At 36.8% G+C, this 12,669-nt stretch overlaps 1 non-coding gene across 1 annotated transcript; it reads right to left on the reverse strand.

Annotated features, from left to right (window-relative positions):
* Positions 1 to 6,676: 6,676 nt before the first annotated feature.
* LOC111888028 (small nucleolar RNA R71) lies at positions 6,677 to 6,783 on the reverse strand. Its single transcript, XR_002849006.1, has one exon. It is a non-coding gene; the product is annotated as a small nucleolar RNA R71 (small nucleolar RNA).
* Between the last annotated feature and the right edge of the window lie 5,886 nt (positions 6,784 to 12,669).

The raw sequence follows: 12,669 nt of genomic DNA on the forward strand, positions 1-12,669 counted from the left end.
TTCTCTTTCTAGAACCTCTCTCTAGCCCCCCCCCCCCCCCCCCCCCCTTAAGCCCCCTAAGATCTAGGTAAACCCCCTAGCACCCGAAGGAATCCTCGAGGCTCCCGGAGTCCCCGCGGCTCGGGAACACTGCTCCAGCGAAGCCCGGTTTTCGAGAAAACCCGTTGTATGTGAGCTACGCCTAACCTGTCTTTAGTTTAGCTTATGTTTTAATATAGTAATGTTATTAGGACCTTATAATAAGTACTTGGGCTATTATTATGGGTTATATAAGTATCGTTTAACGCTTATATAATAGTAATAATAGCTAGACTATTAATTAGTCGCGGTGAATATTAGACTAAACCCTAGTGGCAATGATACTAGGTTTTGCCGAAGAAAAAGCGTGTTAAGAGTAACGAATTGCTGTCCAACCACCGAGTCACAACCTACTCAGGTGAGTGCATAGTTACTTTCAGCTTACACATATATATGAAGTATTTTATATAAATTACATGCTATGTGTGCATATTATCTGAATACTTGCTATCTATGCTGGATGAACGTTTTTATATATGTTTTCAATGATTTAAACTGTATATTTATTTTATATCTACGAAAATGTTGGGGTAAAACATGGGTAGATGTAATAGGTGATGTGTGATAAAATGATGAGAGGCCTCGATGTTGATGTTGTTGATTCTGTCATCTAGCGGAGTATGGATGATGACCACAGACTCTTCTAGACAGTCCAGTGGAACACTAGCAGACTCGCAACTTGTAGGTGTTTGTGAACGATGTGTTCACCGGTGTACTCCATCCCCCACATGGTTGCCTTTAGGACATTTATTGCCGAGGAATCCCCTTAGCAGTAGTGTCCATCCCGATGATGATCCTTATACTAGGTCCCTTATGATGGGTTTTTAGGGACGTAAAGTGAGGATAACGGGAATGGGTAATCGGGCTATTGTTGATTGATGAAATTAATAAACTTATTTATTGTGGGTTGAAAACCCTATGTGCTCACCAGACTCCCAAGCCTGACCCACTCAGTTTTATGTATTACAGGTAGTGGCGCTTGAGCATAGATATGATGTTTGGACGAGGGATTATGAATATAGGCCTGTAGATATGAAATAATGTAGTAAGGCTTATATTGTACTGTTTATGCTTTTGATCTGTACGAACATGACATCCCAAGTCTTTTAATGAAATACATTTCTATGGAAATGCTTTTGATAAATCTTTATCATATTTTGTTTTGGGACAAATTCCACAACACTTTTATTTATAATGTTACTCTGATTTTCAAACAAAGCATAAACAAAATTGGTCTTTTCTGGCCGTGATTTTGGGGATGTCATAGAGAATTAATTAGTTGTCCAATTTTTCGAACCAAACATTTGTTTAATCGTTTGGTTACAACATATCAAAAGAGACGAAGAAATAGTAGAGATGGAGAAGTCATAAAAGGAATTTCTTGCTGAATGCAAATATGGAAGCAATGAACTTGAATATTATGCAGATTGTCGTGAAGCTCGAGATGGTGTTCTTGATGATGATGATGTTCAAGAAAAAGGAGTTCAAGTTGATTTTCAAGATGAATTTTTTTTTTGCTCAATTGGAGTTCAAACCGATGATATTTTGTGTTCTTGTGATTCGTTTGAAGGAATGATTCCTTATCGGAAGCCGGTGATCCAAGAAAATCACAAGTATCAAACTCCAAAAGATTTGATTCAAATTCACAAAGTTGATGTTGTGAAAAGTGGGTTTGTTCATGAAGTCAAGTCTTCAAGAAGCAAAAAGATGAGAAAGAAAAAGAAGAAGAAGATGAATCGGAAGAACAAGTGGGTTTACTCACCAAAATCGTCATATGTTGTGAAGCCGAAATCCGTGAAACAAATTTGGGTTCCAAAGAAACAAACTCCAAAGGTTGCATTGAATTTGAAGTCAAAACCCAAAAGTGTTGGTGGTTCTTTTGAAGATGTTCTTGGATCGTTGAAGAACACGAAGAACGAGTTGTACATCTCGCATGGTGGGTGGTACAATGTTCGATTTGGAGATTTTCTCATTCTGACAAAAGAACCAAGATCTTCTAAATTTGATTCGTTCGTTGAAAATGGATCTCGATTCGTGAAAAAGGTAGCTCAAATTCTCAAATGGATTCCAAAATGTCCATGATTTCGATTCGTATTTTATGTTTTTCAATTTTTGATCGATTTGCCTCATTGGATCAAATCCATTTCAAATCTCATTGATTGATCCAATTATTTGTTTTAGATCTAGACTCCAATCTAAAAATTTAATGTTTAATTTCGATGGGCTATAATTCCAAATCAGTTCACTGTTCATATCCATGATTGACCCATTATTCTTTCTGATCCATTTTTGAAATTAAAACTGTTCATGTATAAAGTTGAGCCCATAAATCTATTTACTCAATAGATTCACTGATTGGCCCCAATGAATAGTTGAAATTTAACTCGCTGTTTGCATCGTCAAGATCATTCGCTTGAAGTTCTTGTACATCTCGATTTTCTTGACTCATGTTCTTACGATTTTGATTCCTCCTTATCATTCCTGATAATGGATTGTAGTTGATTGATTCTCTGGAATTGGGATTCGATTTCATATGATTCATATATGAAGAAATCGATTTTGTTCAAGTTGTATCTTTGAAATCGGAAATTAGTACTTTGATTTTGATGAAATTGTTGATCAAGAACACTTGAATGTGTGAAGAACTGTTGAAGGAACACATTTTGAACTGAAATTGTTCTGAAAAATTATCAATTTGTTGTTTGTTGACTGAAGAACTGAAAGTCAAAACAAAAAAGTCCAAATTGTTGTTCTTGGTTCAACTTGTACACACGCTTCACTGAGTTGTACAATTGGATTATCATCGTGTGATTTTGGAATTTGGTTAAATGTTGATGGTCACCTGTTGATTTTGGGGTCAGACAATGCTTCGATGGTTAGCGCTTTGATTGGAAACGAAATCGGTTTTTTTTTTGGGATATTGATGTCGACTGATTTTGGTATCGAATCAATTTTGATGTGTATTGCTTGGATTTGATGATTGATTTCGATTGAAGAATATGTTAGATTGAAGATCTGTTAACGAAGGCTTGGGTGCCTAATTGAATGGAAATCGATTGGTGAATGAATTGGACTTTGAAATTGAGGTCGATAATTGATAAACAAATTTGGGTTGAAATCGATGACTTGGATTTCGTTAATAGAATTGATTTTGGTATCGGTGGTATGGATTTCGCAAATAAGAAGTGATGTCGATTTTTGATTTTGTATCTAGTTCTTCATTCACATCGATAATTGTGGTGTGAAGCCCTGTGAAGATTTGGAGTTCTGTTGAGTTCGCATTTGGGTCTCAATATCAATTTCTCATATAAGGTTGTATGGATTGGGGTTAAAGATGCGAAGTATTTGATTCTATGATGTTGATTGGGTTTGGAATTGAAAGTTTGATTGAACGCTTGTATTGCAAATAATCAATGGGTATAAGGAAGATGCGAAGGTGATTAAGGTTGAAATTCAGTTCGCATTTGGTTAAATTGGGTTAAGATGCGAAGTATTTTCATCCATGGTTTGCATTCATGTTTCACGTGCGAAGAATTGATGATGCGAAGTTTTCACTGGTTAATAAATTGAAGAAGAAAGCAAATAGTTTTGAATTTGGCCCCTTATATTTTCACTAAATGGCAAAATTAGCCCAGTTTCGCAAGTTTGAAGAAAATGCAGAAATTTTCAAAATGAGTCCCTGCAGTTTCGGATTTCTGGCAACAAATACCTAACTTCGCATATGGGTAATAAAAGCTGAGAAATTGCAGAATTTTCAGTTCTGGTCCCTGCAGTTTGTGCGAATTTACGCTTTATGCCCGGGTTCGCAAATGGGCTAGAGTTTCGCATATTTGACTGTTTTTGGCGCAACGGGTCCCTGCAAGTTTCAGAAAGTGACAATATCTACCCGGTTTTTGTAAAATCTTGCAACTTTCACCCAAAAAGTCAAAAATTTTCAAAAATTGAAAATTTTTGTGGCTTTTTCGTGATTGTTTTTCCGTGCAAGATTTTTGGTGATTCATTTTTGGTACACATCAAGGGGGAGTATCGTGAAGACTATTCCTTGGGCGCTTCTCATCCTTAGTGGGTTTTATAATCATTTTTTTGATTATAAAAAGGGAAGAATGATGGGTATTCGAAGCTTCTCAGGTTTGTCGAATATTCATTTGCGGATTTGAACACTGGTGTTACTTCGAGGGGGAGTTTGGTCTTGATCGCGCTAGCTCGTTGGAGATTAAAGTTGGACATCCAATCCTAACTTTGAGGGGGAAAATGTTAGGGTGCGAAGTCATGCTTGGATGTAGTGTTTTAGGCTTTCCTCTTTGTATGTGTAAATGGGTTGAGTCTTTCCTATAAATAGGAAGTGAGTGACTACCATTATGTAAGTGAATCCATTTGGAGTGTTAGATTAGAGAGAGAAACTTTGTACAAACCCATTTGTATAATCTTTCTAGATCTAATAAGAGCTTACAAAAATTTATTTACTCCTTGTGTTCTTGATTTTACATGATGATTCACTAGATCTTTCTAATTCCGCACATGCCATCATAATCAACACCACTACATTTGTATTCTCAAAGCCCATAAAATTCTCCCATACACCTACGGACTAGACCATCAGAGTCTTGTTCAGGGACCCCCTCCCGGACGACGTCTAACGTCGGCTATTTCCGTGTTGTGATTCCCAGGCTGAACCAAATGATGTAACTCACATACGATGTTAAGCTCGAAGACATATTACAACGTTTGTGCCATCCGGGTGTGTACTCAGCGCTACACAACCTTCAAACGACCCTAGACAGCAAAATAATGGGAAAGTGATATTGCCACATTTATACATACTTTTAGGAAATATTTGAATACATTTTTATGCATATTTTGGTTATTTGCATAGAATAATGGTACTTATAAGATTAAATTGTATTTTGCAGCCAAAAGAAGTCATTTTGAAGAATTAGGACTAAAAGTGACAAAAGAAGGAACTTTGGAGGCTTGGAAGACGAAAGAAAAGAAAACCCACGAATACAGTTGTATCCACGACATGGATATCACTTACACGACATGGAAAGGAACATTTTGGAAGATGAGTATGCACAAAGTCAAAATCCTTGCCCGATAAGGATTCATCTAAGTCGAGGGAGTGTAGTCCTATTCCACGACATGGAATGTAAATTCATGACAAGTATATATATATATATATATATATATATATATATATATATATATATATATATATATATATATCCGATCTAAAAATTGATTATGTGTTAAATTATGTGTGACAATGAATAGCTCTACATGAATTAATTGAATATTGGTAAATTTAGAATTAAATTGCTAATAATATTTTAATTGGTAACCAACGGTAATTGTCATAATTTATATTTAAACCATTGAGGGAAAGTGGATTCAAACTAATGTAAGTGTTTTTATAATTTGATTGAATAGTTGTTGATAAATTAAGTTCATCTAAACTTGCAAAATTAGATAAAACCCCATTTTATTTTGGTTAGAATTTTAGATTAATTTAATAGTATGTAGGTTAAAACAATTGATTCTGTTCCCTGTGTTTGATACCTAACTTTTGTGCTATAATATTTGCGAGGGGTACACTGCCCTGTGTCGAATAGCTAGTAGGAGAGTAGGTAAAATTAGGTGTAACTATTTGCACACATTAAGTTTTTAGCACCGTTGTTATGGAACGACTTATTTGATTGTTAATTTGTTTGCTTTGAGTTAATCCATCCTTTTTTATGGGGTAAAACCTGCAAAAGGTTAATTTTCTGCATAAATTTTTGTTTCAAATCTGAGACCACGATGTGGACCTTAAGTACACGACGTGGGTTCAGTTAGGAAGGTATTTTTAGTATATTTATTTTTTCAGTTTCTGTTTAGATTTACGTTTTTATTTTTGTTTATTTTACAGTAGTTCATGACCAGAGGTTCCAACAAACCTTTGGCACCACCGCTTGAAGATCCAGAGTTGGCCCCTCACAAAAAGACGGATACAAACATGAAAGACGACCAACCACCAAAGAGCTCACCATTTAAAGACCTTAAATCAGTTTTTGGAAAGAAGAAAGGGGAGAACGTGGGAGATTCAAGTACATCGTCGAAGGACAAAAGTTAAATTGAATATCTTCATCAAATACCTGGTCCGCAAGAATCCAAATACCAGTCCGAACTTGAATTCGAATTAGAGAAAATCAAAATCGAAGACGAGCCAGAAAACCAAATGGCAAACATTACCGATGTGTCCATGGGGGCATACAAGAAATGGATAAGAGACGATGCTGATCCTGGTTTAGTAAAACCTATAATTCCCGCCACCTCAACATTCAAGTTGAAAGGGCACATTCTTACTACACTTAAGGATGTACCAATTTCTGGGAAGGATCATGAGGATGCTTATAAGCATTTAGCTGAAGTCAATGACTTTGCTGACTATTTCAATATCCGGAATGCTCCTAGAGAGACAGTCTTCTTAATGATGCTTCCCGTTACTTTTAAGGGAGCTGCAAAGTATTGGTTGAAGGCAGTTCCACCCGGTGCAATTACTACATGGGCGCAAATGCGAGAGCAATTTTTGGAATAATTTTTCCCACCTTCAAAAATAGCTAAACTCAAGAAGGCGATAGCTAACTTTGAGCAAAATCTAGGTGAATCACTTTATGAGGAATGGGAGTGTTATAAAGGGTTACTAAGAAATTCCCCTCAAAATGACCTTAACATACAACAAGAAGTGTCTATATTCAATGATGGGGTGATTGTCATGACAAGGAAACTCCTTGATTCTCAAGGACCACTTACTAAGAAAATTTTGGGTGAAGTAAAGGGGGTTGTTGAAGAGTTCTCAAAACATTCTCGTGATTACCATAATCCAAGACATGAAGACATGGTTGTTGTAATAACTATGCTTGATACCATGGATAGAAGAATGACCAAGATGGACCAATCAATTCATGCAATTAGAGTTGGTTGTGAAAGGTGCAATGGTCCACACTTAACAAAAGATTGCCACTTGGATGAACATGGAAAGAGAAGGGTGCAAGTTTCCTACTCAAGTGGGGACAAGAATGATGAAAATTGGAGGAAACCAAAAAGGGAGTGGTTACCATATGATGAATACAAGAAGCAGAAAGAAGAGAAGTATAGGCAGATTCACCGAGGCTTCTACCAAAAAGAACAACCACCTCCCGTGAAAAAAGTTGATCTTGAATCTATGTTACATAAATTTATGGAGGCTTCCGAGAAAAGGCATGATAAAACTGATGCAGTGATAAGGGAACACCAGAATATCATGAAGGAACAACAAGCCTTTCGAAGAAATCACCAAGCATCGATCCAAAATATTGAAGTCCAACTAGGTCAACTAACTACTCTTATACAAGATAAATTATCTCCAAAAATACCTGAGAAAAAGCCTCAATCACATGTCGTGAAAACAGAAACCGAAGAGGATACCATGTCTAAGTTCCTTGAAGCACTGAATCCACGACGTGGAGATCTAATTTCCACGACGTGGGATAAGTCTGATCAGAAAAATTTGGATGGCGTTCCTGCTTATTGTCCTCCTTTACCGTTTCCTTCCTGAGCTAATATCCATCCACTGGAACAGGAGCATTTGAAGTTTATGCAACAAGTGAAGGGTATTCCAATAAATACCCCTTTCATTAATTCGTTATCTACAGTTCCCGAGTATGCCAAGTTTTTGCAAGATAGAATCAATACTCGCCAGTAATTAAAAAGGAATTTCAAGGTAATTCTAAGTGAGCAGAGTTCTAAAGTGATAATGTGAGAGTTACCAAAGAAGATGGGAGATCATGGGTGCTTCACTCTTCATTGTGAATTTGGGAATAATTTGAAGACTTATGCTTTAGCTGATTCAGGGGCTAGCATAAACCTAATGCCTTACTCATTATATCAAAAGCTCTATTCCAAAGTTGAAGGCTACAAGAATGACGATTCACATGGCCAATTGTTCAGTAACATATCCTAGAGGCATTGTAGAAGATATTTTATTGAAAATTCGAAAATTCATTTTTCTAATTGATTTTGTCATAATGGACATGGAAGAAGAAAACAATGTTTCAATTATCTTTGGTCGCCCTTTACTTAATATTACTAAAGCTTTAGTTGATATTCGTGAATCAAAGCTTACCTTGAGAGTGGGAGATGATGAAGCTATTTTTGGATTAGAAGATGGTTTACAAGGGAGTTATGTTCAAGATGAAGTTCTCAATGTTGATGAAGAGAATGAACTTGAAGAATTAGAAAATCTTATGGAAGAAGAGATTCGACAAGTCAACCGCACCAAACCGAGAGCATCTGTTCCTATGGTCTTTGAAGTTATTGCTTATAAAACTCCAACATCTTGGGTGAGTGAAGATAGTGAAGAATTGGTGTCCAGTGATGAACAGGATGTTACTTCTAATTTAAAGAGTTCAATTGTAAAAAAGAGGATAGTACCCATGGAGCTTAAAAATGAAGAAGTTAAACATGTGGAAAATAAGGGATTTAAAATAAAGCTCGAAGAAGGAGATGTAAAGGGTAAAAAAGAAAACTCCAAAAAGGCGTATCTTAGACGAGTCCAAGTGTACAAAAGGAAATTGAAGGAGAAAAAGGTGAAAATGGTGGTGGATACTCCGAATAATTCAACGTAAGTTGGCACGGAGTCCGGTTTAAGACTCCAATAATAAGAAGCGCTTCTCGGGAGGCAACCTGAGTTTGGTTTGAATTTCTTTCCGTTTTTAAACTTAGTTTAATTTTTGCATTTTAGTTGAGTTGTAAGATAATTAATCGTCTAATCGTTTTAATTATTAAAGAAATTGGTGAAAATCATGTGTGGGGTTCTAAAAAAATTATGGTAAATAAATTAAGGTTTTTATATTAAAAATGGACATTTCAATATTAAAATCTCAATTCCTTGTCATGGGATAAAAGCCCATGTTGTGGAAATATAATACAGCCCGATCAGTCTAGGCCCAGCACAAAAGCCCACGACATGGAATTCAGGCCCACTACGTGGACTTTAAAAACACAGGGGGGGACTAGTTTTATGCTATACACTTTGACCATTTCCCATTTGCTTACTCTTTGTACACGGACGAAAAAGCTCAAACCCACACTCGATTTTCTGCCACTGTTTACCATTTTCTTCCAAATTTCTTGCATCCTTTGTATTCAAACGTCGTTTGGTAAGTGTTACATCCACTAATCTTATAGTTTTCATTAAATTTATGCATTTGGTGGTTAGGGTTTATTTAGAGATGAAATACCCAAAAATTAAGTCCATTAGTTGGTTATTTTCGAACGCATGTGTGATATAAGGCCAAAGATTAACGAAATAAACAAATCCCAAGTGAGATATGTGGTTGATTTTGACCACGGATGGTCCATTCCAGAACCGCATCTCGGACCAGGTCTACGACATGGAGATGAAACCCACGACGTGGAAACTGGGCGACCAGTTTCCTGTTATGCCTTATAATTTGATATCTTGGTTGTTTTGGTTTTTTTTCGTTTTTCGTTAGTTATTTCAGGAAAAATGGGTCCTCGAAGGGTAGTTCCTCAAGCACAAGACCCTATTGATGTGGCAAGTATTCACCCGTAATACCGATTTCTGCAAAGTATTTACCATGCAATTTTGAATAATTATGAAAATCGTTTACGATGGTTATATAACCGTGAGTTTGCAGTTGCTTCCACTGTGGATTGGGTGTGGTTACGTGGGGTTGGTATGGTTACAGAGCTGGAAAAATATTAGAGGAACGTGTTTAAGGGGGATGGCTTTACATTTACTTTCAATAGGTGGAGGAATCTATTTTCCCTTCAAGAACCCGTCTATCGGGAATTATCGGTGGAGTTCTTTGCCACCGTGAGTTTTGATGATAAAACCATCGATCTGACATACAACCGAGCACTAGTTTTTAGATTGGGAAGTGTATACCGTGAATGCATTCTTTGGGAATTCGCATGGTGCATGGGACTCTATACTGAGGAGGAGACCGTCTCACCATTTTTTGTTCTATTCTTGCAGGGATGTGTTAGATACTTCACCTCCAGGATTTTTGATGTCCAGTTTTGGAGAACTGTATCGAATCACGAGTGCAATTCTAGTGATGCATGCGAAGGGAAAATTCGGAATCTCTTGTATCGTTTTTAGCATCACATCATTACTTTCACAATCACTCATAAAAATCATGGAGATAAAGTGCCTCTTCAAAACTTGTTTTATTTGTGGCGCATAATCAGCACGGTGTTTTTTGTGACCTTTCGTATATGCTTGCACGATTTATGGGTAGAAAGGCGACTAACTCTAGACCCGGTAGTCCCATCATGGGTGGACATCTAGTCACCCGACTTGCCCGGTCCTATGGCATCTTAACTCCTAATTTTATTTGGAATCTAATGCGCTTTGAGGATAGTAACTTAACTATCCAAGTTTTGGGTGTCATGCGAGTTGTAGTGAATGTGGAGGAGTTTATGTGATACCCTCGGAGGATGAAGAATAAAAAATTGGGCAACAAGAAGAACAACCCTGGCCAAGGCAAAGAAATGTGAGAGGCCGAGGAGAGAGGGGACAACCACAACAACCACCCCAACCATTTGTGGGCGGTATACCGACTGACCCGTTTCAAATCTGGGTTGGTTTATTGGTGGTTGTCAAGGCCAACAAAATTAATAACCCTAAATCTTTTACACTAAAATAGTGTATAGTGGTAAAGGGATCGTATCCACGGAGATTGGTTCAATTTAAATATCTATGTAAATCTCTTTGTAAAATACTTGCAAAATAAAATTAAAAGTAAAAAGGGGGGGGGGGGGGTTGTCTAGCTCTTTCGATTGTTTGACAAAAATTAAAACTAGCTAGAATGAAAATATGACAAGTAAAGAAGTAAAAGATTGGATTAAATTCAAAGAAGTGGAATTGGATGATTTTGGGGTACACCTCATGGATGATATGATTGACTTATCAATAATAGACTTAATGGATAAACACTTGTGAATTGGTTTCACTTGGCTATAGCAATTCATAAGCACAAATTTCCTCAACTCTTCTTAGAAATTAAAATGGTTAGAGGAGCTCTTAACACATTTCCTTATTTAAGGTCACAAAATCAATGAAACATAAAATCTTGTGAAAATCAATTAGCTTTAAGTTGTAAGTGTTACCAAGTCCGAAAGATAATCAAATGCTTACATTATCATTATGGAGGAAACATTTCCATGGTCTAAATGAAATGAAAACAAACATATAAACCATTTGTTGCTTACTAATTTGAAGGTCCATTACTTAACGAAGAAATTAGTCAACAAATACAAGCATTCATTCATTCAAGCTCATGATCAAAGATAAATAAACACAACAAGATGTTTAACTAGAAAACATTCCCATAAACTTCAAACACAATGTAATGATAAGTCTTCAAAGCAATTAATCATCCATGGGTTAAACCCTAATCAACCAAATGAAAGTTTAGCCAAGCATGGCCAAAGTAAAAGAAAAACAATATAGTTTAGTGGTACCAAACACTGTCTTAGATGCAAGATGGAAGGAAATTACACTATTCTTCCAAAAATTCTTCAAATCTTCCAAGGATTTTGAGAGAGAATATGGTGTATGTTCTTCAATTGATGTCTCTAAATAATGGCTACAATCTCCAGAAAAGGGAGATGATTTCCGGATTCAAAAAGGTGTCAAAAGCCACCCACCAAACTTCCACAAATAGAGTCAACAAGTCAAACCCGAAATTAGCTCAGAAAAATTCACGCAGACCGCGTAAGAGTCCACGCGGACCGCGTGGGTCACGCTGAAAGTGAGACTTGGGCCATTAATCATGCATTCTAGCCCAATCTTTAATTCTTCAACTTCAACCAACAATCATAACTCTTTAGCGCCCATTTGTGCCATTCCAAAGCCTTCTAATGATTGACCCAATACTCCTTAAATTTTCATGTAGATCGATTCCTGTCACCTCATCATCATCCTCGCTCACAAATTAGGTCCAAATTGATTTCTTATTTATGCAAGCACCAAGCCCAATCACACCACTCCAAATCCACAAGCAAACCGCAAGCGTCTATAAGTCCTGCACCCTTCTAAGCCACCAATAACAAAAAGTCTTGGATAAATCCTGCAAATAAGCTCAAAAGACTGGAAAGTGCCCAGTAAAGGAGAAAAAATAACAAAAAGAGAAAATATGCATGATGATTAACTAAAATGGTATGGTTTTAACTAAAAATAAACTACGGAAAGAAGTAATAAAATGAAGCTATCAAATCACCCTAAGCTTGAACCTTACTTGTCCTCAAGTAAGACAAGACTAAAATGAACTTGGGACGAACTACCCTAAAAATAAAAAGAATGGATATAGCCATGGAACCTATTCAACGTTAGTCAACATGATCAGAATTGATCTCCCTGCTATCTCACAACTTTTTCATCCGATGAAAATGGGACCATAAACCACAGCCAGGAAAACTCCTCTAGGCGAGTATGGAGGGATGGTCAGTCGAAGCCTCAATGGAACATCCATACAATGAATAATATCTGTAGTAGGGAGAAAGCAATTGGATGGGCTCGGGTGGAGCTCTTCTTTAAGTGCACAC

This window comes from Lactuca sativa, chromosome 3 (assembly GCF_002870075.4).
Source record: "Lactuca sativa cultivar Salinas chromosome 3, Lsat_Salinas_v11, whole genome shotgun sequence".
Lineage (NCBI taxonomy): Eukaryota > Viridiplantae > Streptophyta > Magnoliopsida > Asterales > Asteraceae > Lactuca > Lactuca sativa.